Source organism: Equus przewalskii, chromosome X (genome assembly GCF_037783145.1).
Source record: "Equus przewalskii isolate Varuska chromosome X, EquPr2, whole genome shotgun sequence".
Classification (NCBI taxonomy): domain Eukaryota; kingdom Metazoa; phylum Chordata; class Mammalia; order Perissodactyla; family Equidae; genus Equus; species Equus przewalskii.
Genome location: NC_091863.1, coordinates 7,487,881 through 7,514,037, shown reverse-complemented (window position 1 = coordinate 7,514,037; position 26,157 = coordinate 7,487,881). Strand labels below are relative to the sequence as shown.

At 38.8% G+C, this 26,157-nt stretch overlaps 1 protein-coding gene across 1 annotated transcript in view; it reads left to right on the top strand.

Annotated features, from left to right (window-relative positions):
• The first annotated feature begins 6,050 nt into the window (after positions 1–6,050).
• The window catches only part of MID1 (midline 1), a 347,027-nt gene continuing 326,920 nt past the window's right edge, over positions 6,051–26,157 (top strand). The window contains exon 1 of the mRNA XM_070604434.1: positions 6,051–6,421. The gene's annotated coding sequence lies outside the window, so the exon portion shown is untranslated. The remainder of the gene's footprint in view (positions 6,422–26,157) is intronic.

Below are 26,157 nucleotides of genomic sequence, written 5' to 3'. Positions count from 1 at the left end.
ATTTAACATAACGTATTCACAGGTTCCAGGGATTCAGATGTGGATATCTTTGGGAGGCCTCTATTCTGCCTACCACACTAGGGAGAGCATTTCAGGCAGTTGGGAAGAACACATGCAAAGGTCCTGAGGTCTGAACAAGACAGGTATGTTGGGGAAAGAGAAAGAAAGCCAGTGTAGCTAGGCGTGGTACCATGAGATTAGTTTGGAGAGGCTGGCAGAGGTCAGATTATGGGGGGCTCTGTGGGCCATGGTATGAAAACTTGATTGTATTCTAATTATAGGAGGATACCACTAGAGATTTTAAGCAGAGAGGTAGCATGATCTGATATATATTTTTAAAAGATGGTTTGACTTCTCTGTAAATAGACTGTAGAGAGGCAAGGGTAGAACTAGGGGGAATAATTAAGAAGCAGTTACAACAATCTAATTCAGAGGTTCTCAACCAGGGACAATTTTGCCCCCCACACCCCCTGGGGAACATTCGGCAATGTCTGATGATACTTTGGTTGTCATGACTTGGGGGTTAGGGAGAGAGAGAATGCCACTGGCATCTAGTGGGAAGAGGCCACAGATGCTCCTAAACATCCTACAATGCACAGGACCACCCCCAGCACAAAGAATGATACAGCCTAATGGTGCTGATGCTGAGAGACTGATCTAGGCATGAAATGATGCTGGCTTGGACTGGAAGGGTCAGAAGCGATGGTAAGAAAGAGAATTCTCACCCATAGGTAGGCTTCAGCTTTCAGCTTTATCAAAGGAGGGAGAGGCTATAGGGTTGACTACAAACTCGACTGGATTGGAGAGGGAGAGGGTGTTGGGGGCACATGAGAGAGGGAAGGAGAAATGGCGTGTAGAGTGCTGGGCTTTCCTTGAGGCACCCAAAAAGACACACCATAAGACTTCCATTGCATTCCATGTTGGCTCTTTATTCTCCTAGCTCCTGTGCACTTGGTGTTTATCATGGTCTAGATCTGTAAACCCAGGGAACTTGGGTCTTATTTCCCTCTCCACCACCACTAGCTTGGTGACATTAGACAGTTGACTTAACCTCTCTTTGTCTCTGTTTTCACCTTTGTCTAATAAGGGCAACATTTGCTTTTATTGACCTCATCTAGTTATGAAGAACTTGGAAAAAAATTAAAAATGCTATATGCATATATTCTGCTTCACAAATTTTGTTCCCTTTAATTTCATTATTATAATCCTTCTTTTATAGGTTTTATAATATTTTTTCATCATTAACATTTTTGTACCTAAAAGACAATATGATTGATAAATATTTGACAAATTGAGAAGGTAAATTATATTTTGGATTTTATTTCCATGACATTTTCAGGAACTACATACTCCAATTCTTTTGTAATATTTAGTAAGAAGGCTGGTATAGTAACATTTTTGGCTAATTTAATTTATTTCACCAATTTATTCACTAGCACCTGTATGGAAAGCACTATTAAATGAACTTCAACGGTAGGTAAATGGGCAAAATAGGGCTCTTGCCTTCTAGGCACTTGCAATCAATTTGAGTACTTTGCCATCTGGGACCCTTCTTATAAGGTAGAGACTGGGAATCTGCAAAGTATAGCCCAAGGTTGATTTCCTGGTTTTGTAAATAAAGTTTTATTGGAACACACACATTCATTCCTTTACACATTATCTATGGCTATTTTGGACCACAACAGCAGAGTCAAGTAGAGGCAACAGAGAGGCTTATGGCTGGCAAAGTCGAAAATGTTTACTATCTGGCCATTTGCAGAAAAAGTTTGCTGACTCCTGACCTAGAGCATTGGTCTTTTGGAAATTTCTGCTTTTGCTTCTGAATTTGCTCTGAGCTCTTCTTTCTTGAAATGTGGATCCCTAATGAAGCAGTACTCTGAGAATGCCTATTTTGCAGTGCTTACGTGGTTAATACCACCATACCAAAGGCTTTACAAGTAAGAGTGCTAAGCTGCCAGTATATATTCAACTTATTGGCTAGAATTAGCTCAATATAGTTTTTTTTTTTTTACCACATATTTCTTAGACCTTTCATTCCAGTCCTCTATTTGTCACTATTGAACACAAGCTTCTTTCTTAACGTCATCTTTTCCCCTACTCTTCAAGGTCATTTTGAATTATAATACAATCCTCTGAGGTGCTAGCTATCCAATTTGGCACCATCTGCAAATTAAATCAACTTCTCTTTTATTTCATCACTCAAGTAACTGATAGAAATATTAAGAAGAGCCTGCCTCAGGACATCCTTTTTAAATGTCACTGTTTCCCTCAAGGTTCAGCCAGAATCACTGATAATCTTTGAGTCCACCTTTAAGCTCCCACTCTTTTGGAAATTGGATCTAGTCAGTAATTTCCAAACTTAAAATGCCAGTCATTATATGCCATATGGGGTATTGAATATGCCTACCTAATTGATCCTTTCCTCCAGCCAAATGGTTTGCCATATATGTCATGTCTTCATTCATCATGTATTCTAGTTCTCTCTCTCTTTCTTTGAAGTTAAGCAGGGCCAGATGACTTGCTCTGGCCAATGAAATGTGAGCGCAAGTTTGAGTGTCTCTTGTGGAGTGAAGTTTTGAAAGGCAGTGCATGATTTACCAAGTTCCTGTTTCCTGTCTCAGCAACCATGGAAGTATGTGTTGAAAGGAACCTTCATCAGCCTGGGTTCCTGAGTGGATATGAGTAAGAGAGCCCTCCCTGTTGATCTGTGTAAACATGCAAAATGAGTGAGAAATATACTTTTGTTGTTTTAAGCCACTGAGATCTGGGGGTTGCTTGTTACCAGAGCATAACATCACCCATCCTGCCTGATACAGATATTGAGCACCATAACATTTTTCTAGAAAGCTCCATTAAAGATAGGGACCATTCTTTTTCTGTGTTTCCTTTTCTGTATGTATCCTTCACAGACCCTTATCCATAGTATGCACCAATTAAATGTTTATTGCATGGAAGTGGATTAATAATAGATTAGTAGTTAGATAACTAGCTACAATATTTAGGAATCTTTCTTATGCTTTTCCACTTCTTTATATACAGAATTAATGATAAAAATAATTCCATGTAAAAATAAATCCAGCTTCCTGAACATCTTCAAGATATTTTTCAATTGAACCTACTGGTCCTCCTCAATTGTTAGATAAAAGGACATTGTGATGATATGACGGATGCATCAAGTTTTACTTTTCCCTGATATTTACCTTATTTGATTCAGCCCAGGTCCACCAAGTCTAATCATGTTAAGGCCAGCCTTTAGCCAGTGAGAGTAACCTGCATTAACTACAGTGAGAAGATTAGCTTGGACATTTGTCTATTAATATTTCTACATTGATGTGGAAATTCAATTAAACAGTCCTGTATTATGAAAAATTTAGGGAAACTTTAGAGTTTCACATGCCATAATATAGATGTACACAGTCTTTCCTTTAAGATTGTTAGCTCCATGAGAGGAGGACACGCCTAACTTGCTCATGGCTATAGTCCTAGGACCTAGCTGAATTCCTGGACTGTAAGAAGCATCAATAAATATATGTGGAATGATTTTTTTTAAAATCTCGTTGGGTACTTTCAGGAATCTGTGAGATGTGCAGCCATTTTTATTTCTACTTTGGAGGCGAGGCTCAGAAACATAAGTATCTTACCAAAGGTCACACAACCAAGAGGTGGAACCAGAAGCATCTTCTTACTCTAAGGAATTTGCTCTTTCTTGGATGGTGTGGTACACCCCGGGTACAGTAGAAATACCAAGCGTTCTGGAGTCTGATGGACTGAGATTTGAATTATAGCTCGACTGCTCATTAGTTATATGTCATTGGGAATTTCTAAAATCTATCCTCTGATGTTTTCTTTAAACCACAATGATATTTTCTCCCCTTCAAGTAGGTCTTGTATTTTATTTGGTTTCCCATAAGTACTGTTTTTTGGCATGGTGTAATTATTCGGCTGCAAGTACTCTCTCATTGGGGTCTTCTATGGTTAGGTTGAATTCATGCAGCTTCAGTGACCCAGCCTTTCCCAAATCATTTCTTGAGGCATCCAAAATGGATTTAGCAAAGGGTTATGTTCCCTCTTTGAAATACGCTACTTTGAGATCCAAATTTCATTTTGACCTTCCAATTCAATAATTATAGCCTAAGATATTTTGTGTTTAAAACCTAAATGATTGTTTGCTTAGAATTGTAAGAACAAATTTGGAGGCCAGCTTAAGGCACTTAAAGGTTTAGCCTGCCCTGGAAAAAAAAAATGCATTCTTTGTCTTGCATCAACATGTTAATAAAGTCTAAGGTTCCTGCATAAACAGAACTTGCTTCAGCGGGAATTATGAGAACATAAAGGGGGCAGCGTCATAAATGGACTATATTCATGAAAGCCATTTACCTAGCATGGCACACAGTTTTATTTAAGATTAATGAAAACCCAATAAGTAGAAAACACTAATATTCATTCCAGTGGGGGAGTCAAGATAAGTCTTAACTTGATACAATAGAAATGTGTGTACTGTGAACAGAAAAATGTGTGCAATATTTGCAAAGTTATATTTTCATAATATTTTATAACCCAAATTCGTATTCAATAAAAATACTCTTCCTATCTCATTTTATGGTCTTTCTGGAGTCATTAGATGCAATCATTTTAGCAGTAAGTTATGACCTTATAAAGAGTATTTTAATCACTTTGTATATTGCATTTAAACTCTCTGGACATATGATTATTAAAAATTATATTTGAACATGGAAAACTACCATTTTAATGTTCTTCTGTCTCTTAAAGTTGATTCTATTTTTAGAAATTCTATTGGAGTTAAATTCTAGAAGATCTGGGATTTTGGATTTGCCACAAACTGATCATGAGACTTTGAACCAATCATTTTATCTCTGTGAGTCAATTCTGTTATCAAGAAAAGGAAATAATAACACACACTTCATAGTGTTCCTGTGGAGATATGAAGAGAAGTTGTAAGTTAAAGTCTTTGCCCAATGTAAAATGTTATTCAAAGATTAGTTACCCTTCCCAATAGTGTGATTTCTGTACTTTACAGCTCTTAGCAGAAACTCTTTACCATTGGTTTGTGTTGGTGCTAGCTTAAGTAGTGTGTAAACATTCATTCTCTCCCCCTTCCCAAGCAGAGACCTAAAATAACAGTGCTGAGCTATTTTTACTAAGACTGTCACTACTCAGGGAGCAGTCAGCCAGTGGATGAAATAAGGACAAATGATTCATTTTAAGATAAGTTTTATTTAGCAGGCAATCTTCACCTCCAATGCCTCCAATACTTGGATATTGGAAAGTCTTGAGTCTCTACTTCACATTAGGACTTCATGCAATTGGTGAGAATTAAAAAGAATTATTTTACTAGGTAATAGGTAAATATAGGAGGAAAGAGTCAATTATTAGACAATTGATATGTTACATATTTACATTTAAAAACTATGTTTTGAGCCTAGACTTAGGCCTTACAGAGTTCTTTTAAAGATGTATTTTGTCATCTTCTTAAGTCCAGGAAGTTATTTAAAAATTTTTACATATAATTATGCAAATTCATACATCTTAGATTTCTTTCCTGAAACCATCAAATAGCACTTCAGTATGTGGGTTCAGGAGGGTTATTTGATGGGGAATAAATAAATGTCATTATGTTTCATTTTGCCCATCAAAAAATACAGTAGCAATTACTGTACTGTAAAGGGAGAAAACTCAAAATGCTCAGATTGCATTATCTACTCAAGGCCTGGGAAAGTTGAATAACTAGTAGTTACTATGCTCAAATAAGGCATTTGAGCCTTATTTGATGGAAGTTTATTCACATTCTCTTCCTATCACATGTTCTATTCACTTCCTTGAAAATAATTTCAAGACAAGTTACTCTGGTTTTAAAAACATGAAAGACAAATGATAATATCCTACACTTTGGTTTTGCTCCCTACAATGCCCTCAGATAATATAAGGTTGGTCACAGACCATGATATGAAATACTAGCTGTTGACTCACAGTTCTGCTAGAAGGGCCAATTTTACAGACTGCCAGGATAAAGATGATTTTAATTAAATCGCACAAATCCCTTTGTACTGCAACCAAACCCTATGCAGGCTGACTGTCTCTGAGCCATTCTGGCGTGTGTAGAGTTAACCAGGTTACCAGCATTCCTAGTTAACTTCTTTCACCAGGAATGCAATTCATGTTTACCTATATAAGGAAACCTGTTAGGCTGACCTGAGTTTGGCAGAATTTTGCGCTGACTGGGAGGCGTGTAAGCACACAGCCTGGAGAGGGGGAGTGATTCCGAGCTGGACAGAGCAAGCTTCCTGAACGCCCCAGCCATTCAGCTGATCCGAGGCAGCCTGCCTGGAGGACCTACAGGTTTGCCTCTTCCAGATCACAGTTGAGGAACAAAAACCCCGTCCTGGGAAAGATGGGGAACCTGGTGAGTCTTACCGATCTCTCTCTGCTCGCTTCTGCTCAGTGGCTCGCCGTACTGCTCTCACCCAGGAAGCAAAGGGAGAGGCACAGCTCAGCCTCTAACCCCACGGCTCCTTCCTGAACAAACACAATGCTTCGCAGATACCTCCAGAAAACTTGCCCTGGCCGTTTTGTACACCAGGAATCCACAGAAGCAATGGTTGTAGCACGTTAGGCATTCCAGGGAGTGTTTTCACTGGCCAAGAGTTTCTATACCATCTTAACAAGCAAACTTTCTTATCTTTGTTGCACTCTAAAACAGTGGAAATAAGCTTTAGGGTGCTTTGTGAGAAGCTGAATCCCCAAGGAAGTAATAGTAAATTTAAGTGGGGTTCTTAAAACCACAGGCAGTGTGATATTCTGCAGAAGTGCAATTTGTCACTAAAAAGGCAGTCTGAAGGTATCATTTTTCATTTATGCAGCAGCAAAATCCTTGCATCCTGCACATGTAATAAAGGACACCTTCCGAGACACTGAGGAAAGAAAGAAGCCGAGCTGGGCTCTTTGTTCTAGACAATGTAAAGAAGCTCACTCGCATTTTGACAACTAGCGTCTGTCTATTTATATATCAGGCAAGAATGATGAAAAAACGCTTTATGTCAAAGGCATTGCGGTCGATTGAGTTAAAATTTTGCTATATTCTATATGTATACAAAAATCTCAATCTGAATGTAATTAAACATGGAAATGTGAAAGTGTTTAACAGACTTGCAGGGGAATTTTAGTTATACTTGTGAATGGCCAATTATAAGAGGCAACCGGGAAAGCAGAAAAAACTATTCCAACTGAGTTCTGGGGCAGAGGTAAAACTTTTTAAAAGAAAGTCGATTTTATAACTGTCAAAAGTAATTTGGACTCAGGTACAAATTTTTATTTTTTGTTTTTTTCATGGCAAGGTGGTTTTCTTAAATGAGTTAGCTTGGATAATTGTTTTGAATAATTTGACTGCTCATCTATCAAAGAAATATTATTGTTTTCTGTCACACACAGTGACTTAATCCTAAGAGTTTGGGGAGCAGGATTGTGCTACTGATTGTGGCAAGTGGCATGAGGACCTAATTTCTGATTTTTCATATTAAGAAATTAGTTTATTAAATTAATTTCATGAAAATTAATCAGCACAAACAAGCAGATTTGAGAGAATGACCACTTTTTAAAAAATTGCAAGTCATGCTCCATTCCCTAGTGAGGCTATTGATTTAATACAGGAATTGGCAACAGCTTATTCATAAAAACAAAAGCGATGGCCGGCTTTATGTAGGGCCCTTGACTTGAAAAAGCATAACTACTCCCAGTAATGCAGTTTCAATGAAACCTGCTCATCATCTCTATGAGAATGAAACCTAGAAATGCCGTGTGTGTGCTACAGTAGACGTTTTAGTAAATACAATTCTTAATAGCACAAGCAGCAGAACTGAGGAGACTAATGCAAATGTTTGAAGCTTGTTACCTCCTAGGTGCTGCTCAGAAAAACAGGAGTCTTGATATTGTGCTGCTTTCGGTGGGAATCAGTAACCCAGGAGACACAAAACACTAGTTTAAAATATACGGTTAATAACAGATGTTTATACCAGGTTGTCTCACCCTGCCGATGAGATGGCCCCAAGCCAAATCAACCAGCACGTCTGCCGTTTTTCCTGTGAGTTGATATGTACACAGTTATTATACACTAATTACATCAACAGCCAAGGGAATATATAACCAGAAAGATAGATAAGTCTCTGGGGCTGAGGAGGGCCGGGGCTAAGCATAGTGTTTTTGAATCTCATGTTTAGAGTTCTCCTTGCCAGTGGCATATGAATTACTGGAGATGACTGGGAGCCCCAACTCCTGAATCTGCTTATCCTTGGCTCCTCGGCAGCTCATTTGGGGGCAATAATAGTGATTATAGTATTTAACACTTTGGCGTTAATAGAGGTCCAAGAGGATTCCTTCTTGAGAGATTAAAGTTATTTTAGGGTCAGAACTAATCCTCCAGTGAAAGGCAGTTAGCATGCTGTAGTGTCGCATTAGCCCTTTTCGAGTCACTGTTACTGTGTGCTTGTGTGGAGGATGTAACTATTTGGCAGCCTTCTTAGGTCCGTGAGATGTTGGTAAGTGTCCTGGTTAAAGGAGATTGAAAAATACTGGGCAAAATAAGAGAAACAGGTCTTCTCAGAGCCTTAATGTGTTCACTTGTTAATATGCGTTGTGATTCCCAGAAAAAGTGCAACATATGAAGTATGATTTGCTGCAAACTTACCTGACATCTCATTTTTTGGCTGATCATCCTGAAAAACATTCTTTAAGGCAAAGCTTCCCAAAGCATGGGCTACAGAGCACTAGTAGATGATGAGTGGATTGCAGACATGCCCAGATGTTGATTCCTCTTGGTATCTGGGCCATTAAGCTGTTCCTGGGCTTGGCGTATCCCCCCAAAGGTTGTCTGTGGACCGCAAAGCTCCCTTAGTTTGCCCCAATATGTTGTACAGATAGGATCAATTTCTATATCTGTCATGATGTACGAAAGCTAGGAAACTGTCTTTGACAATCTAGGCCCAGAATATAGATTGAGCAAGTCAAAATAATGCTATGCTGTTAACCTGAGCCTTAGAGCTCAATGTAAAGAAAAATATCCTAATTTTTATCACATTTCATGCAATGGTAGCGATGTCAAGACCTTCTGTAGGTCATCCAGTTTTCCGTTTTTATTCCATAAAGAATTTAAAGAGGTGTTCGTGTGTGTGTGTGCGCGCGCATGTGTGTGTGTTGTTCTATTCTTAAAGGTCTGGAGAGCTGATGGCAAAGTGTTTCCTCATGGGATGCTTTCTAACATTTAGTCATCATTTATACTTCCCTTTCTCAAACTGCTATCAGAGTTTGTATGGCTGGGATTTTCCCACCACCGTTGTGGCCTAGTCCAGAGGCAATGACATAAAAGAACCTGGTTTCAAAAGTTATTTATTAAATGTAAATTCTTTCCTTGGACACTGTACCAAATTTGTACACAACATTCCTATCCCTGGTGAACTTTCTTGGCTTTCTCTGCCTAGCATTTGACATCAATTACCTTTTCAGAAACATTTTGCGTTATTAATTCCTGTTAGATTCATTCAGCAAATATTTATTGAGTGCCTTTTGAAGTCCTATGCTAAGTATTCTGGAGGAAAAGTGGGTATATAAGAGACAGATGAGTTTAAACCAAATCTTCATGCAACCGATAGCATTTCTGCAAAAAGAAATCATTACCTGAATCGTATGCAGTATGTGAGTGTGATTTGCTACAAACTTACTGAATCACTCACTTTTTTGCTGATCATCCTGAGGGACATTCTTTAAGTCAGAGCTTCCCAACTGGTGGGCATAAAGCAGGCAACACACACGTCAAGATGTTCACACTTTCAGTGACCAAAGGATTTCCATGTCAGGTAGATGCCAATGACGTTGGTATACTTACTAAAGAAAGATGCCACCTTGCTCCTTGCAGAGCATGTATAAATGGCAGAGAGCTGGATGATGCCTCTTTATGCTTTGTTAGTGTAATTTTCAAGACCATACTTTCTTGGATTATCAGAGGTTCCTAGGGCACCACATGAAGAAGAAATATTTCCATAGTACCAGGTAACTTGATAGCTTTTATATTGGCTTTTAACCACTGGAAATTATTAAGGTACAAGTTCCAGTGACAATTCTTATGAAGCAGACAAGAGAAGCTGCTGTTACTTCTAAGTTTGTATATGTAAGGCTTAGAATTACGGACCGTGAATTAATAACTGGTTTGTGCCAGTAGGATTTTCCAAGTATCTAGGGCATTGGCAAAACCAATTTAAACTATATTTATATTTGAAAAAAGGTTAGCTGGTGAGGTGATAGACAGGAGTAGGACTTCTAGTTAAATGTGAAAGTACATTTCCATTTTTTAATTAATTGCTTGCAATTACATATAAGGGAATCTTCTGTGAGTGAACCTTTCAAAAAAAATGAGTTACTTTATATATTATTGCCAAGGATTCAGTTAATTTTATTTTTTATTTAAAAGGAAAATAAAAATGTATAACAGTACTTTGTGGAATGTAGCATTCTCAGATATGCTTGATACTTAATAGCTGGATCTGCATAAACAATGGCTCTAAACTATATATGCTCATATGCTCACACTCTCTTGTGAGTTGCTCTTCACTTGTCTAAACTTGAGACAGAAAAGAAATTAAGCAGAACCTCCTCAATTTGACAGTTTGGGTTTTAACACGTGACAGAATTGGAATTTTGGTCAAAGAGCTTGAGCCAAGAAATGCTGCATTATTTATAGGTATTGTTCTGCAACAGAGGCCTTGGTTATTTAAACCAAAATTATTTTCCCCCCTGAGTATCTAATTGTGCAGTTATTTAGATCTGTACTGACACACTCATCATGTATTGCCTTGGGGAACAGAACAGTATATAAACTACTAGAGAACAGAGAACAAGTTTACTCGAACTGCTATACTTGGCTTAAAGTTAAGAAACAAAAGAATAGCAGTGTTTCCCAAGTTTCTTCCAAAGCAGTGGATGGTGGGTTTGGCCAAGTCATCCTCAACTTCTCTGGGATTCAATTTCCTCATCTATCAATGGAGATGTAAATACACAATTCATTGGGCAGTTATGAGTATTGAAAATGGTCATGTCCATGAAAGCACCTAGCACAATGCTGGGCATGAAGCCAATCAATAAGTATTAGTTGGATATGAAATGGGTGGGAGTAAATTAGGCATCTTCAAGTAAACAAGGAATTGAAGAAGTAGAAATTGACACACACTGGTGGCCCGTATGTAATTTTTCCCGCTTGGTGATTTAAAACTTGCTTTTCAGTGAGGCATAATATACTTTCTAATGTCTTGTACCAGGTCCTCTTTGCTTATTTGTGTTACCTATTTGTCCCCTGTAAGAGTTTGTGTTTGAGACCCTTGTTCTAAAGGCTTCTTCCTTCTCTAGCAATCTATGTTACCTCAAACGTAAGTTTCCCCCTTTTAAAGTGTTTTCCCACAAGTAATACATTTTATAAACAAAGCAAAAAATACTCAGTGTGTACTTATTAATCTGACAACTTGAAAGCTTTTCCCACAGCAATGGCAGTAAATTCATTGATAAAAGCCACTTGTTTTATTAACAACAAGTAGAACATTTCCCTGGCTTCAGTTCATAACAATGGTTTTCCAGGTGTCTTGAGGATGGACCTCTGTAAAGGTGTTATGCCCCCAAGGTTACACTCAGATCCCACTCTCTTTCTCCTACTCCCAACGCACCACATCCCACCCCAGTGGAATGTAACGTTTAATTTGATGTAGTTCCTGTGATGTGGAGAGAATGTGTCCCATGGGCTGATGTGCCCTGACGACAATTCACTCTTGGCTAAGGCAAGTGGGGACCATACAGTGTTGGTACCATGAGGAAGCAAGGCAGCTGATTGGTCAGCTCAGGCTGCTATAACAAAATGCCATAGACTGAGTGGCTTAAATACCAGACATTTATTTCTCACAGTTCCAGAGGTTGGGAAGTCCAAGATCAAGGTGTCAGCAGATTCAATGTCTGGTGAGAGCTCTCCACCAGGCTTGCAGATAGCCACCTTTTTGCTGTGTCTTCACATGATGAGGAGAGAGCAATCTCTCTCTCTTCCTCTTATAAAGGCACTAATCTTGTCATGAAAGCCTCACCGCGTGACCTCATCTAACCCTTATTACCTCCCAAAGGCCCCATCTCCAAATACAATCACATTGCGGGTTAAGGCTTCAACATATGAACTTGGTAAGGGGACACATTTCAGTCCATAGCAGTGGCTTTATCAAAATGTAGATCAAGTGACTCTCTACTTCTGACTTATTGTTATTGAACTTGAGATATCATCTATTATAAGATACAACACTAGGAAAGAAAACAAAATTCTTCCAATTAGACTATAACACAATGTTTTCTAAGCATTTAAATATTTTATGCTACATTTATTGAAAGAATTCTTTTAGGCTTATTTAGACCATTTTTTTAAAAAGAATATATTCCTCCTGTGCATACACAAAATGGAAAATATAGGCAAGATAAACTTTTTAAGATTCCAACTTTTCTAAATCTCTTTTCAGTTGGAGTTGTCATGTGTGTGCTTTTCTGCACCATGCCATCATGCTTTGTGCCAAAATATAAGCATTTCTTTTAAAAGAGCTTCTCTACTGTCTCTGAGTCTCTACCAAAAGATAACAACCAGAACTATATTCCTTCCTCAAATGGTCCTACCTGGGAATGCAGTTGTCCATTTGGACCCCCAGGAATGTCCATCAAGTTACTACACTTCTCAGTCAGCTAATTCTTTAATCCTTCTAACACACGTCCACAAATGCCTTAAGAACCAGCATGCTTGATGGGTTCCATAGATCTCCTGAGTATCTGTCCAGACAACTTTCTTCCAGTCCCACCTAAGCCCTGAGAGCATCTCTCTCTGGCCTGAAGGAAACCCTTTCTCCTTTCTATTTCTTTAAGAGGCTTTGCCAGACATGTGACTTCTCTTCTCCTAATGGATGAGGCTTGTTTCAAATAATGCCTGGAAATCAACAGAAGTAATAATAATATGAATTTCTATGACCGAGAAAGTTCATGGCCAGGCAACGACAATTATATCATGACTATAACCTGGGCAGGAACAAGTGTAAGATATATCCCAATATACACTATCTTAAACTAAAAAGAATTCCCTGAGAACTCATGAAATAGAGTGTATGTATCTCCCCCATCCCACAGGGATGCCTAAAATCTCAGCATTAAGAATGATTTAATTGTCTTTTAAGGCATCAAGAATGCCCTAGAGGAAAGTAATGGCTCTAGAGAGAGCAACGCCTGTAGTCACCATACTTACTGCTTTGACATGGATTTCTTTTCAATTAATACTAAGTAAGAGACCAATATCCCGTGAATATGGGACAAGGAATGGGATAGGGATGAGGATACGGGAATGGAGAGAGGGCAGGAAAAGAGGAAAACAAAAAGGAGAAGCTCAACATTCATTCAACAGTATTTATCAAATTCTTGCTCTGAACCAGGCATCGTTCTACATGCAAAGGCTAAAGTGGAGCCTGCACTCAAGTAGACAACAGTCTAGTGTAGGAGACAAATATTGATGAAATATCATGCAAACAAGGGTAAAGGTGCACCTAGAATAAAAGCTGTAAAGTGTAGCTATATGTGCCATGAGTTTGTACTGGGAGGACTTACCTAATTGGGAGGGAAGTCAGAGAAACCTTCCCCAAGAAAGGATGCTTAAACTGAGAACTAGTAGGAAAAGATGTGAGTCAGTGTGTTTGGACGGGTAGGAAATGGCCAGACTGTATTAGAGAGTTTTCAACAAGGAATGACATTTATCTTTCAGAAGGGCCACATTGGCAGCAACCTGGAGAACAGATCAGAGGAGCGTAAGAGTCAGTGGGGGTGAACCAGACAGGAGCCTAGGAGAGGGGTCCAGGGAAAGATGATGTCTACTTATTCTAATATCATGGTGGCAGAGATGAAGAGAAGTGGATGAATTTCAGTTATATTTCAGAAGTGAAATAGACAGAGTGGGTGATGAATGGGACATGGGCAATGGAGAGAGACCAGGATGTGTCAAGGTAGACTACTAGGAATTTGGTTCACCTAACTAGAGGGATAGTGGTGTCACTAATGATGTAGGGAACAGTGAAAGTTGACCTAGTTTGGGGGTAAGGAGAGGAATCATTTGTAGCATGATGGAGTGGAAAATGCATGAGCCGTGGGGCTGAAAGTCTTGACGTGGGTTCAAGCCCTAGCTCATCCATTTACTAGATGTATGATGCTAAGTTTCTCTGAGTCTCAGTTTTCCCGTCTTTAAAAATGAGACTACAAACATCCACCTCACAGGGTTGCTGAGACAATCAAAATAACTTCATATATGGTCAAAGGTCTACATACGTGAGTTACTGTTATTACTCCACACATTCACTAGCAATGAAACCTAGAAGAAGAATAGCTATTTTCAATAACTTCCTGTGGGGTGGGATGGTGTGTGAAAATTTTGACAGCTGAGATCTCAACACTCTGTAAGTTTACCTAAGTGAAGTTTTCTCCTTGTTGATAATGTACAGGGCAGCTATTAACTTCAGTTGTCTGGTGAATTCCTTCTATTTCATTCCAACCCCCTTTCCTCCTTGCCTTCAACCTGGATTAAGGGATCCCATATAGGAATAAGCTACATTGCTTTTCTCAGCTGAGATCCCTTATCACTTGTAAGAGGACTATAGGATTTAGGAAAATGTAACCCGAGAGTTTGCACTAACAGATGAGCACACTCGATTAACTTCGCACTCCCTGTAGGCTTTGGGTGAAGGTTTTACCATTCTGTTTTTCTAGCATCAATTTAGCAAGAGCATTTTATACGACATGTGTAATTCCACTGCCCTTGAGTGACCTCAGCGAATTCCTTTCTGGCTTCCAAATATTCTGTCATTAAAGGGAGCCATTAGGCAGTGAAAGCTGCAGCCATAGGGTTAGGAAAAGCTTGGAATGGGCAGGTGAAGGGGAGGAGGGAGTTAAGCCCTGTGGAATTCAGGTATTAGCTTCCCTCTCTGCAGGTGTTCTGGCATTTAGGATCCAAACCACTACCAAAATTCTCCTCCTGTTGCCTTGTTGCATTTCTTTCTCTTTGTTCCTAACACACACTATTAAATCTCTTTATTTTAGAGCTGGATTTATCTTTCACTGAATTATCAGGAAGATTGTTTTCCATCAAAACCCAATTTAGTTATTTTTCCCCACAAGAAACACTTATTTTCATATAGAAAAGCGTTTGGGAGAGAGTAGGAGGCATTCCATTTTGTCATTTCACTTGCATAATGTTTGGGTGGAAGATTGTGAAACATTTATGTGAACTTTCAGATAACTACATTGTACTTGGTCCTCCATCTGAATATTTGAGATTTTACTGTATACAACCAGACTGAGTTTGGGTGTGTGGGAGGAGTGGGGAAGGAAGTAGAGTGGAAGTTGTTATCTGAAATAGAAGTCTTAGGCACATTTTTAAGACCTTCCTCTTTCCTCTACCTTCCCCTGCCTTAATAATTTTTTCTCTACATGGTCCATTTTGGTGCAAACACATTTCAAGATACAAGAGCAGTTTAAGAAGGCCATTCTAAATCTGAATTGTATCTCTCAGAGGGGCTGCCATCTCACTTTATAAAGACCCACTTGGTTTTAGTTTTGCTGAGTTCAAAGCAGGAGCATTCCATAGAAACTTCCAATTAGCATGTGCAATAGTAGTTGTTCCAAGTCTGGATGTTTTAGGAGTCACAATGCAACAGAATGAAGCCAGAGCTAAACAGTGTCAAACCAGAGAAGAGTTAACTTTGCCATGTATGTAGTTACCTGCCAATAAATCATTTGCCAATAGTTCAAAGATAATGAAGGAACCTGGTAGAATGATCCAGAGTGAAGGTCGCAGCAAAGAGAAAACACATCAAACATTACAATGAATGAAAAATGGTGAGAACTTCTGTTTCCAGGCCCCCAAATAAAGCTCTTGCAAAGATAAAGATGTGAGCTTTGTATACCATCCGGCCTTCTGGTCTGTTTATCCTGCACAGAAAGACTGAAGCGGGGAGGAGGAAGGCCTCCGCCAACAGATTGTAGGTCATAAATTAGTTAATAAAATCTGTCCTGTGTTATCTCTGAAACAGCCTATTTTATATATACTTGTCCATTTGATTTATTTGTTTCTCTGCTTACTCTAGGCTGTATTTTGGTAGCGTATGTCAATATATGAGTTTTAGATTATACAAAAGTTTATTTATAAATGACCTGCCTTCTGTGGGGAAAATAACAGTGGTGTGTCTGTATGTGTTTGTGTCTCGTATATAATTCATTGCTGTTAATCAGGAATTTCAAAGATAATTTTAGATTTTAATATATAATACTAGTGATTCCAATGAAAGGTTTATATTGTTATATGCCAAAATATATTTGTTTTTATTAAAATTAATTTTTATTGCTGGTTCCAAGACCTTTTCAGGGCTTATATGGTTCCGGTAGAATGTTTCCCCTTACTAGTGTTAGTACATGCAGTTTTTGTTTTATCTACTAGAGTCCCTATCAATGATAAAGTAACACTATATGTATCCATGTACATTTCTATATATATTATATATACTTGGATGTATGTATCTGTTTGAAAGTTTCTATATGTTAAGGATGGTAAGCTGTAGCCATTGTTTACTGATTTTTTTCCAAGTCAGATGCAAGATATAAGAGAAGTAAAATGTCACAATATTTTAAGACCAAGTATAATGATTTGCAAGATAAGTAGAAGTCCAAAGCAGTCAGGAAGAAAGGAAAACAAAAAAGAGGAAAGGAAAGAAAACAAAACAGGAGATGTTAGAGGAAAGGATATCCCAAAGCAACCAAAAGTGACTCTCCCCTCCCCAGCCAAGCCCACTCTCCATATATAAACAAAAGCCCAGCAGACAAACAGGTGGAGGACTAAGAGATCAAGAAAAGAAGGGGAAAGCTACAAATTACTAGAAAAAAACAGAGACCAAAAAAAAGAGAGAGAGAGAACAAAAGAAATGGTGAGAATGGAACTTCAGGGGAAATGCTTGCAAAGTTAAAGCAAATGAGCAAAAAAGGTAAATAACAGAAGAAAGTAAGAAGTGAGGAGATAACAATAAAAAATCAAGAAGTATAAAATGAGACAAAAATGGTCATCATGGTTGAGTTTGTGGATGGTTGAGAAGACATTGTTCTCTAGATGTCTTGATGAAAGGAGGATTAGGCAGGACAGAAGTGAAGGTGGGCAGGTGAAAGACAGCAAGAAGCGAGAAAAGAAAAGGCCGAGAGGGCAAGGTTAGCCCACATGAGAAGACAGCCAGCCAAGTGCTATGTCCCAGGGAATGGCTGCGTGTTAATGGCCTGGTGGGGTTCACTCGAGTGAAACTGACCCCTGAAGATGCCAGGGCTTGTCTAATCTGTAATTAGTCCTATTCTGCAATAGTAGTGTGAATGCAATTTGCTTTTTAAGCGCCCCTACTTGAAAAGGTTTGTGTAGCAGGAATCCCAGGCTTCTAAGTTGGGAGGTGCTCCAGAGGAGGTTGGCTATTCCTGATTTGATAAATGATTATTCTAGGGTAGTGAATGATAGCTTGGTGGCCTAAAGGGTTAATCTCCAAATGCTTCCCATAGTCCCAGGAGTCACTTATTGAGCCAGCAGTATCTCACTTAATATTTATTAAATGCTTTGCATTTCTGCAGGGGAGAGAGAGGGACAGGTTGTCGTATCTGAATCCATTTCCACTGTCAAGATTTACCAAGTACCCAGTGCTTGACTCGGGAACTGCCAGGCTTAGAGCCTGCACGTGAAATTCCAAATCCAGTCTTGTGGGTTTGGACATGCCCATTTATTTTTACTGTGATTTCGCTCGTAATAACTTATGTTTGTAATTCAGCAACCTGAGGAATTGTTTTTATGGCAAGTTTAGATCTTACAGTCAATCACACATTTCAAGATCCATTTCAGGAAACAAGTTTGACACAGCATGTTAACAGTGAATTACTAATTCTTACCTGCAGCAGGCAGTGATACTCAGAGCGGTTGGGAAAGCTTGCCAGTTGTTGACTCAGTTACGCAGCTGTATTTGAAACTCCAGTGGGCAATTCTGAAGATGGCAAACTTTACTTTGATACAGTGCCATAGCACCTCCATTAGTGCCCTGGGTAGAATGCAAACATCTGCTTGCTTTTATTGCCCATGTGTTACTTAAGATGGTCTGTTTCTTTATGACGTAAATCACTGAATCAACTGACTATTTTTAAAGACTCTTTTAGTGTTTCCCTGAAACGATCACTCTTTACAGTTGTTTAATAGATAATTGGCTCGTTAGGTACACAAAAATTATAAACATCATATTTTCTAATTTCCTGACCTTTTCAAGGATGATATTGTGACAAAAGTCCCCTGGCCTGCTGCAGAATTTGTCTTTTAAGGCTGTGTGAATCATAGCCCCACGATAGCATATTAGGTCAAAAGACACCTCACATTTCCATTTACCGAATATAAGACAGTCGACCTGCTGGGTTTTGCTCACTGACCATAGCTTTGTGGATTTGCCCAGTTCAGTTTGCCCTGCAAGGGTGTGCTGTTTCCTTCCCTGCACATTTATCTTACCCTGGCAAGTGCAATCTATTTGCCCTCCAGGCTGTGAGCATGTCCATGCAGATAAGCTTTGGGGCAGCAAGGACTGTCACTTTAACTCCAATGCACTGTCTGTATTTCAGAGCCTCTTGGTGGACAATTTTATCTTACTTTTATAGAAAGTAAGGTTTTGAAGCCAATGGGACTGCTCAAGAAAATGAGAGCCATGAAACAAAGGTTCTACCTATGGGAAAAGCAAAACCCATCAATTATGATCCCAGATGTGAGAAAAGATTGGCAAAAGGTATAATGAATAGTAAAATGGCTCTCCTTAGCCCACTGATTAGAAAGGCTTGGGAGGACATATCTATATAACTTGTAGAATGTTACAAAATAGGCCATCTGGAAGAGTACTCTCATGGTATTCCATAAAATATGGCTCTTACTCAGATTGTGTAGAGGCAGGAGGCTTCCATGGGATTCCCAAGGGAAGAATGTTGGAAGATGATAATTTGAGGATTATGAGAGTTTCTGAAATTTGCCAAAGAATTAAGACAAGGACTAATTGGGAACTCCGAGAGACCAGACAGAACAAATGTGGAAAAGTTAGGTTATAATGATTTCTTTCCACTTAACATCTATTTGTTTCTTACTCTGTCTGGGTTCCAAATATTGAATTTATGAAAATGGAAGGGAGGAAATGATCGTGCACCAAAGGGAAGCAATTAGGGGTGGGGAAAAGCACACCCACTGCCTCATGACTAGGGAGAGAAAAAGAATAGGATGGAAAAATTTGAGGCTATTGCATGGAGTAAATGTAACAACTACAATGTGGTGTTTAAGAAAAAGAATATAGTATTCTATAAGTCACAAATAGAGGAATATGAGTAAGGGTGATATATTACAGTTCAAATTAATTTCATTTAATTAGTTAAAACGACTAGATGAGTGGTCTTCAAACTTTTTCAATATTTCTAAGTATTTCCTCTGTCTCCCCCTCCTTCTCCCCCCCCACACACACAGATGTACATGTGATGCAAATTATCTTCCCATAAATAAACCAAAATAAAACTAATATATATATGTTGCTAAGAAAGATGTAGAAAAGAAGAACTCACTTTGTTTTCACAACCCTCAGTCTTTCACAGCCACCATCTCTAGCTGTTTAACGCCCTGTAAGGAGGTGCAGAATTGCACAGAGGTTAGGAGAACAAACTTTTGATTCATGCCACTTGCTGGCATGACTTCCCCCTCTTTAACACTTAATTCCCTGTCCTTGGTTTCTTTTACCACCTACCGCCAGGGTCATTTGCTAAGAGTAGATTAAAAGGTGTGTGTGTAATATTCTGCACAGAGTAAGTGCTCAATAAATGCTGGTTAGTATCATCCCCACTAAGTTCCTTCAGAGTGCTGGCCCAATATTTGATAAACACGTGAACTATGGAACTGTCACTCTGAAGGACAAATCATGAACAACACATTGCCTCTGAGGGAGAGGGTGCCCACTAAAAAGTTTGTAGATTTGTTGGTTAATACTGCTTTTATGCCAAGTCACTCAGAATTGTTTAGACTTCCTTCAGAGGTCTGTGGACTTAGGTGGGACTTAGGATCTCTTTGCTAATATAATTGATGGAAAGGATTGATAGCATGTTGAGACAGTGACCTGCCAGAGTTGAAGGTAGACATTCATTTTCTGTCACTCTGTCCATTCAGTTCACAATGGACAGTTTTATACCTTTAAAAAATCTTTCTGAGACTAGGTTGGCCTGAAGCTTCGCATGTAAAACATTGCTCAGATAAACTTGAACTAACACTACTAAAATATTCAGAGATTGCAGGCAACCGTTGTAACATATGTTGGCTTAAAACTAGCTTTTAAGAGTTTTGCCTGGAGACAACTTCTCTGTGAAATGCTTGCACAAATTAAATACAAAGTTAAAATTTGCTTGGAAGATGATGTTTTACCCAGACTGGTTTCGTATTTCCTCTTGGATCAGAAACATGTTAGTCCTTTTAGAAATATACACGTCCTGAAGACACATTTGAAGAGGGCAAAAACCCTAGCCAACAACAAAATCCTATTTCTATAAATATGCAAAAATGGCAGCAATCTGAATGAAAGAAATTCATATCTGTAGCCTTTCCTCTTCCTGTCACTCTCAGGGAAATATTATTTTGATGGAAAAGAAAACCAAGTTGAAGTCATCCTCAGATTGCTAACAATTGTCACAGTTTTCCAAAGTACTTCATTGCTGAAGTCTACTTATCATAAATACTTAATTTTACTTTTTCCTCCTCTTAGATTCCGAGGCGCAAAGGAATGATTTATTTGCTTGTTTTACTGAAAGGTAGCTTAAAAAACTATATCCCTGTGTTGTGTTTTATAACAAATGCCACTGAGGAAAACACTGAGAATTTCCTGAACTTCAAACGACTTATATGAAAATTAAAGTGCACAGATCTTCCTTGCTAAATTATCTTGGATTCTTGAGTAAAGGTGTTGTGTTTTTCCTTCACACATATCTGATCCTTCAAGAGTGCTTATTTGTCATAATACCTTTCTGTGGAAGTGTCAGTTACTCTCAAGCTTACAGAATAACCAACAAGGCAGAAAAACCTAAAAGCTCAACTTCAAAGGGCTTGAGACATCCCTACCTTAATGCCATAATTTGTATCATCTGGTGAAACCATAATTTGGTTTTTAGACTAGAAAAATTGTGGTGTAAGCAGAAGTGGGGCCTGCCAGCTCACCTGGTTGGATATCCATTGCCTCCTTTCTCCTTTATTGTTCTATGAGGGACCCTTCAGAAAGGAGGTACCTCTGTTACAGGTACCTTTGTACCACAAGCCTCTCCAAACATGTTCTCAAGTTCCATTTTGTAGGTAATGATATTTATTAAACAATATTCAAAATGGCACATATGAAATTAGTTTTTCCCACATGCACATGGAAATAATATCTATAGTAAATTATTTGGAGTCTATGCAGCAACACCAAAGATGCAATTTAGTTGGTTGTTGTTCAGTCAACAATTTTTGCAAACCTATTGTGTTCAGGGAAATCTGCTGGATACTTAGAATATTTTTGAGAATCCAGCATCTTCTACAACCTTAAAGTGCACTGTTTAGTGGAGGACAAAGCAACTATAATATAAAACACAAGCCATTCGTTTGTTCAACAGCCATTTATTAGGCAGCTATTTATTAGGCTACAGAGACACACGTTTCCTGCCCTCAAGGAAATTACAGTTTGATAAAGAATTTTAAATAGGTGCTAAGTAGAAGCACAAACTGAACATTTTTCATTAGAAACATAACTTAAATATAGCATGTGTGAAGAAAGCTATGATCTGTTGAATGTCAGAAATAACAGCTCTGGCTTATGCTTATATCAATATTGACCTCATAAAGACTGTGCAATTGACAGAAAAGCACTAAAACTGTTCCATTGGCTGTTTTTTTTTTAACTTATTTGCAAGCTATAACTTACATTTCCATTGTCTGCTTGAAATAGTTCTGAAGTGGTTGAAGACAGTGCTAAGCTTTAGTGAGCTTCAGAATCTCCAGGCAAGAGCTAGTAAAGAAGCAGAGTGCTGGGCTCCACCTGCAGAAATTCTGATTCTACTGGGCTTAGGATAGAGCCTGAGAGTCTGCAATTCTAACAATTTTGCAGGCGATGCTGATGCTGCTGGTCTGAAGATCTTATTTTGAGTAGAACCAGTTTTAAGATATGGATGCACTGTTGCAATGCCTCCTAGATTCCGAGGAGAGAGTGAAAGATGGTAGGAAATCTGCATTTCTGGTCGTGGCAAGTTGCCCAATCTAATGTAGAAATGAAGTGAATTCTTCCTTGGACAGTTCAAGACCTCAAAACTTGTCTAGTAAGGCTTTAGATTTGAGGAATTGTAATTTACCAGAACTAGTTCAGACCTCCTAGTCAATATATTCAACTTGTTAACCATGCAGCTGCATGATCCCCAGGGACCTGATGAAAAAGGTTTGTTTGCTGTGGTCACAGAGCTTTAGAGTTCCCAGTTCCCATACACACTGGGGGAATTAGTAAATGTTGTTTGCATGTTCGCACTTTGCTGTACCTGATCATTTGCCCACGCCATGAGACAGTTTCAAGTTTTGGATGGAGAAGCCACACAAGGCCCCATTGAGGGAGGCTGTGGCAAGGACAGATGGTTGGATGTGAGCTCACAACATCCCTAAGAGCCAAGTAAATCATGTCCTTTCTTCTGAGATGAGAAACACACTGTCTTTGGCTGTTTCCATCTGTAATTTTACTGGTACAGTATGATAGGATGAGAGCATTAAATGGTGAGATAAAAGAGTGATTCCTTGTCCTGGCTCAGCCCACACTGACCATTCTATAACTTGTGACCCTTTGGGGTCAGTTAAGTTCTTTAGTCTGGAATTCCTGGGTCTATAAAATGAGAATGCAAGATGACAGAGAATCTTTAAAGAGCCTTTACCATGGTGTCATTTGTTATCAAGTGTTTTTGTGATAATGTTAAAACAGCTTTATTTTGAAATATGTACAAAGGAAATTTTTTAAAAGTAATAAGTATGAAATTACCATATAGCCCAGAAATTGTACTCTTAGACATTTATCCCAGAGAAATGAAATGTTCACACAAAAACCTGTGCATGAACATTTATAGAAGCTTTATTCATCTTAGCCTGAACCTGGAAAGAACCCAAATGTCCTTCAACAGGTAAAGTGTTAAACAGGCTATGGTACGTCTATACCATGGAGTACCACACAGTAATGAAAAGGAATGAACTACTAATACAACAACCAGGATGCATCTCCAGGGAATTATTTTGAGTCAAAAAAGCCAGTTCTGAAAGGTTATATCCTGTATTATTCCATTTATATAACATTCTTGAAATAATGGAATTTTAGAAATGAAGAACAGATTACTAGGTGCCAGGGATTAGGGATGGGGAAAAGGAGGGAGGTGGATATCATTGTAAGAGGGTGACACAAGGAATCCTTGTAGTGATGAAACTGTTCTGTGTCTTGATCCTGGTGGTAGACGGACAAATCTGCATATGTGAAAAAATTATATAGAGCTAAATACACACACACACATACCAGTACAACTAAAACTGGGGAAATCTAAATAAGACCAGTAGATCAGATCAATGTTAATATCCTGCCTGTGATATTATGCTATAGTTTTGCAAACTGTTACCATAGGGGGAAATTAGGATAAGTGTACAAGAAGTTTCTTTGTGTTATTTCTTACAACTGCATGTGAATCTAAAATTATCACAATAAAAATTTCAGCTAAAAAGGGTATTTTTTAAACAGTAATACAGAACTTTGTTTTTTTTTTAAAGATTGGCACCTGAGCTAACAACTGTTGCCAATCTATTTTTTTTTCTTTCTGCTTTTTCTCCCCCAATTCCCCCAGTACATAGTTGTATATTCTAGTTGTGGGTCCTTCTAGTTGTGGCATGTGGGATGCCGCCTCAACGTGGCCTGATGAGCCGTGCCATGTCCATGTCCAGGATCCAAACCAGTGAAACCCCAGGCCGCCGCAGCAGAGCGTGCGAACTTAACCACTCGGCCACGGGGCCGGCCCCAGAACTTTGTTTTTGTGAGCCATCCTAGTAACCAAAAATTAGTATTAATATGATTTAAAATGTCATTATGCTCAGTAGTTTTCACAATTTATTTATCAATGGACTTTCTCTTCTGCTTTTGTAACCTTTCTGAAAGTAAATTATCAAACATACATGAAAAAATAAAATAAAGTATGATCCTCTACAGCAGGGATTGGCAAACATTGGCCCATGGGGCAAATTCAGGTTGTCACCTGCTTTGGTACAACCCACAAGCTAAGGATGTTTTTTATATTTTTTAGTTCAAAAAAAATCAAAAGAAGAGTAATATTTTGTAACAAGTGAAAACTATATGAAATTCAAACTTGTCTCCTTAAATAGTTTTACTGGCACACAGCCACACACATTCATTTATGTATTGTCCATGGCAGGTTTTGGGCTGTAACAGCATAGTTGAGTACTTGCGATAGAAACTGCCTGACTCATAAAGCCTGAAACATTGACTATCTGACTCTTTACAGAAAAGTTTATCTATCTCTGTACTAAAAAGATAATTGCTCAAGATTTTCTAGGCTGTGAGGGCTTCCTATTATCACTTGGGTTTCCTAAGGTAGCCCTGACAAGAGATGTGGTTTCCAGGCATTCCCTGAGAAAAATGAGGAAAAGAATGCTAACAGTTCACAACATAAACTCCATAGGAAAATGTCCTAAGTGTCACTGCCTGAGTCAATAACAGGTAATCTTGGGTTGTTTTGCTTGTATACTCTGCCCTTCTTGTAGTAACATCACAAGTTTACAAACTCAGCCCACAGGACAACAGGCATCTGTTTAGAGAGAGAGCAGGGTTTCTTATGGAGCACAGGAAAGAACATAGTCTCAGAGTGAGACAGACTTGGGTTCAAGTTCAAATCACCATTCAGTCATTTACCAGCTGTGTTACCCATCTTTCTGGACTTCCTTTACTTCTCTTTAAAATAGAGATAATGATACCCAGTCTGGGGGACGTTGAAAGGATTCAATGAACTCACATGTCAAGTGCCTGGCATGTAGTGGGACTCAGCAAATGCTAGTTCAGGATGGGAGGCCACTAGTTGCTGTGTTTTGTGTCTGGCTCTCCCTGCCTCACATCCCTCAGTCTAACCCCAGAATCTACAAAGAGGCATTGGAATCCTTTTTCAAACATCAGTCTGGCTCCATTTTTGCAGTGTTCTCCACAAGTGTCAATGGAGTGTCTTTTTTCAAAACTAGACCATCTCTCTGTTGCCCAGACTTCTCCACTGAGAGACCCAAGTATAGGCTCTGACACAATGGAATATAAATCAAATCTATTTTTCAATTATAGGATGAAATATGTCTTAAGTGCTGGGGGAAACCTACAGATTGATGTTATCCCAGTAGGCTCAGCACTAGTCTCCAGGAATAGGCCAATTCAGGTTTTAAAATGTTTCCAGGGCTTCAGATTATAAACACAACCTTCTCACTGAAATCATATAGTCTGAAGGGAAACATGCAGGGAGACTGACTTGCCAGTTCATCATAGGCGAACATTCAATTCAAAGTGCCCTGGCTTGTGATTAACTCTCCACATTGGTTCAATGGGGACTTGGGTATGCTTCCCACACAACTTCTCCTAGGGCAAGTCCGGCTGGTGACTGGAAGGCTTGTGTTCTATGCCATACATACTCTGGAAAGGACGTTAAATCCAGTCTCAGGTGTCCTCCCCACTCTGGGCCAGGCAGAGCAGAACTGGAATGGGTCCAGTGCTGATGGAGACATGCATCCCTCATCATTACTTTGATCCCTCATAGAGATCCTCAGAGAGGAGTTTTCTAGGATGTTGATATTTGTCCAGTTTCCAATCTTGGAGGATATTGGCATGACTGAGAGGGAGGGGTTAAAAAAGCTGATGAATGATTTTTTTTGATTGAGTCAAATGAGTATTTTTGGAGTTTGTCAATCGTTGCTTCAGAGCTATGACTTAAATTACTTAGCTT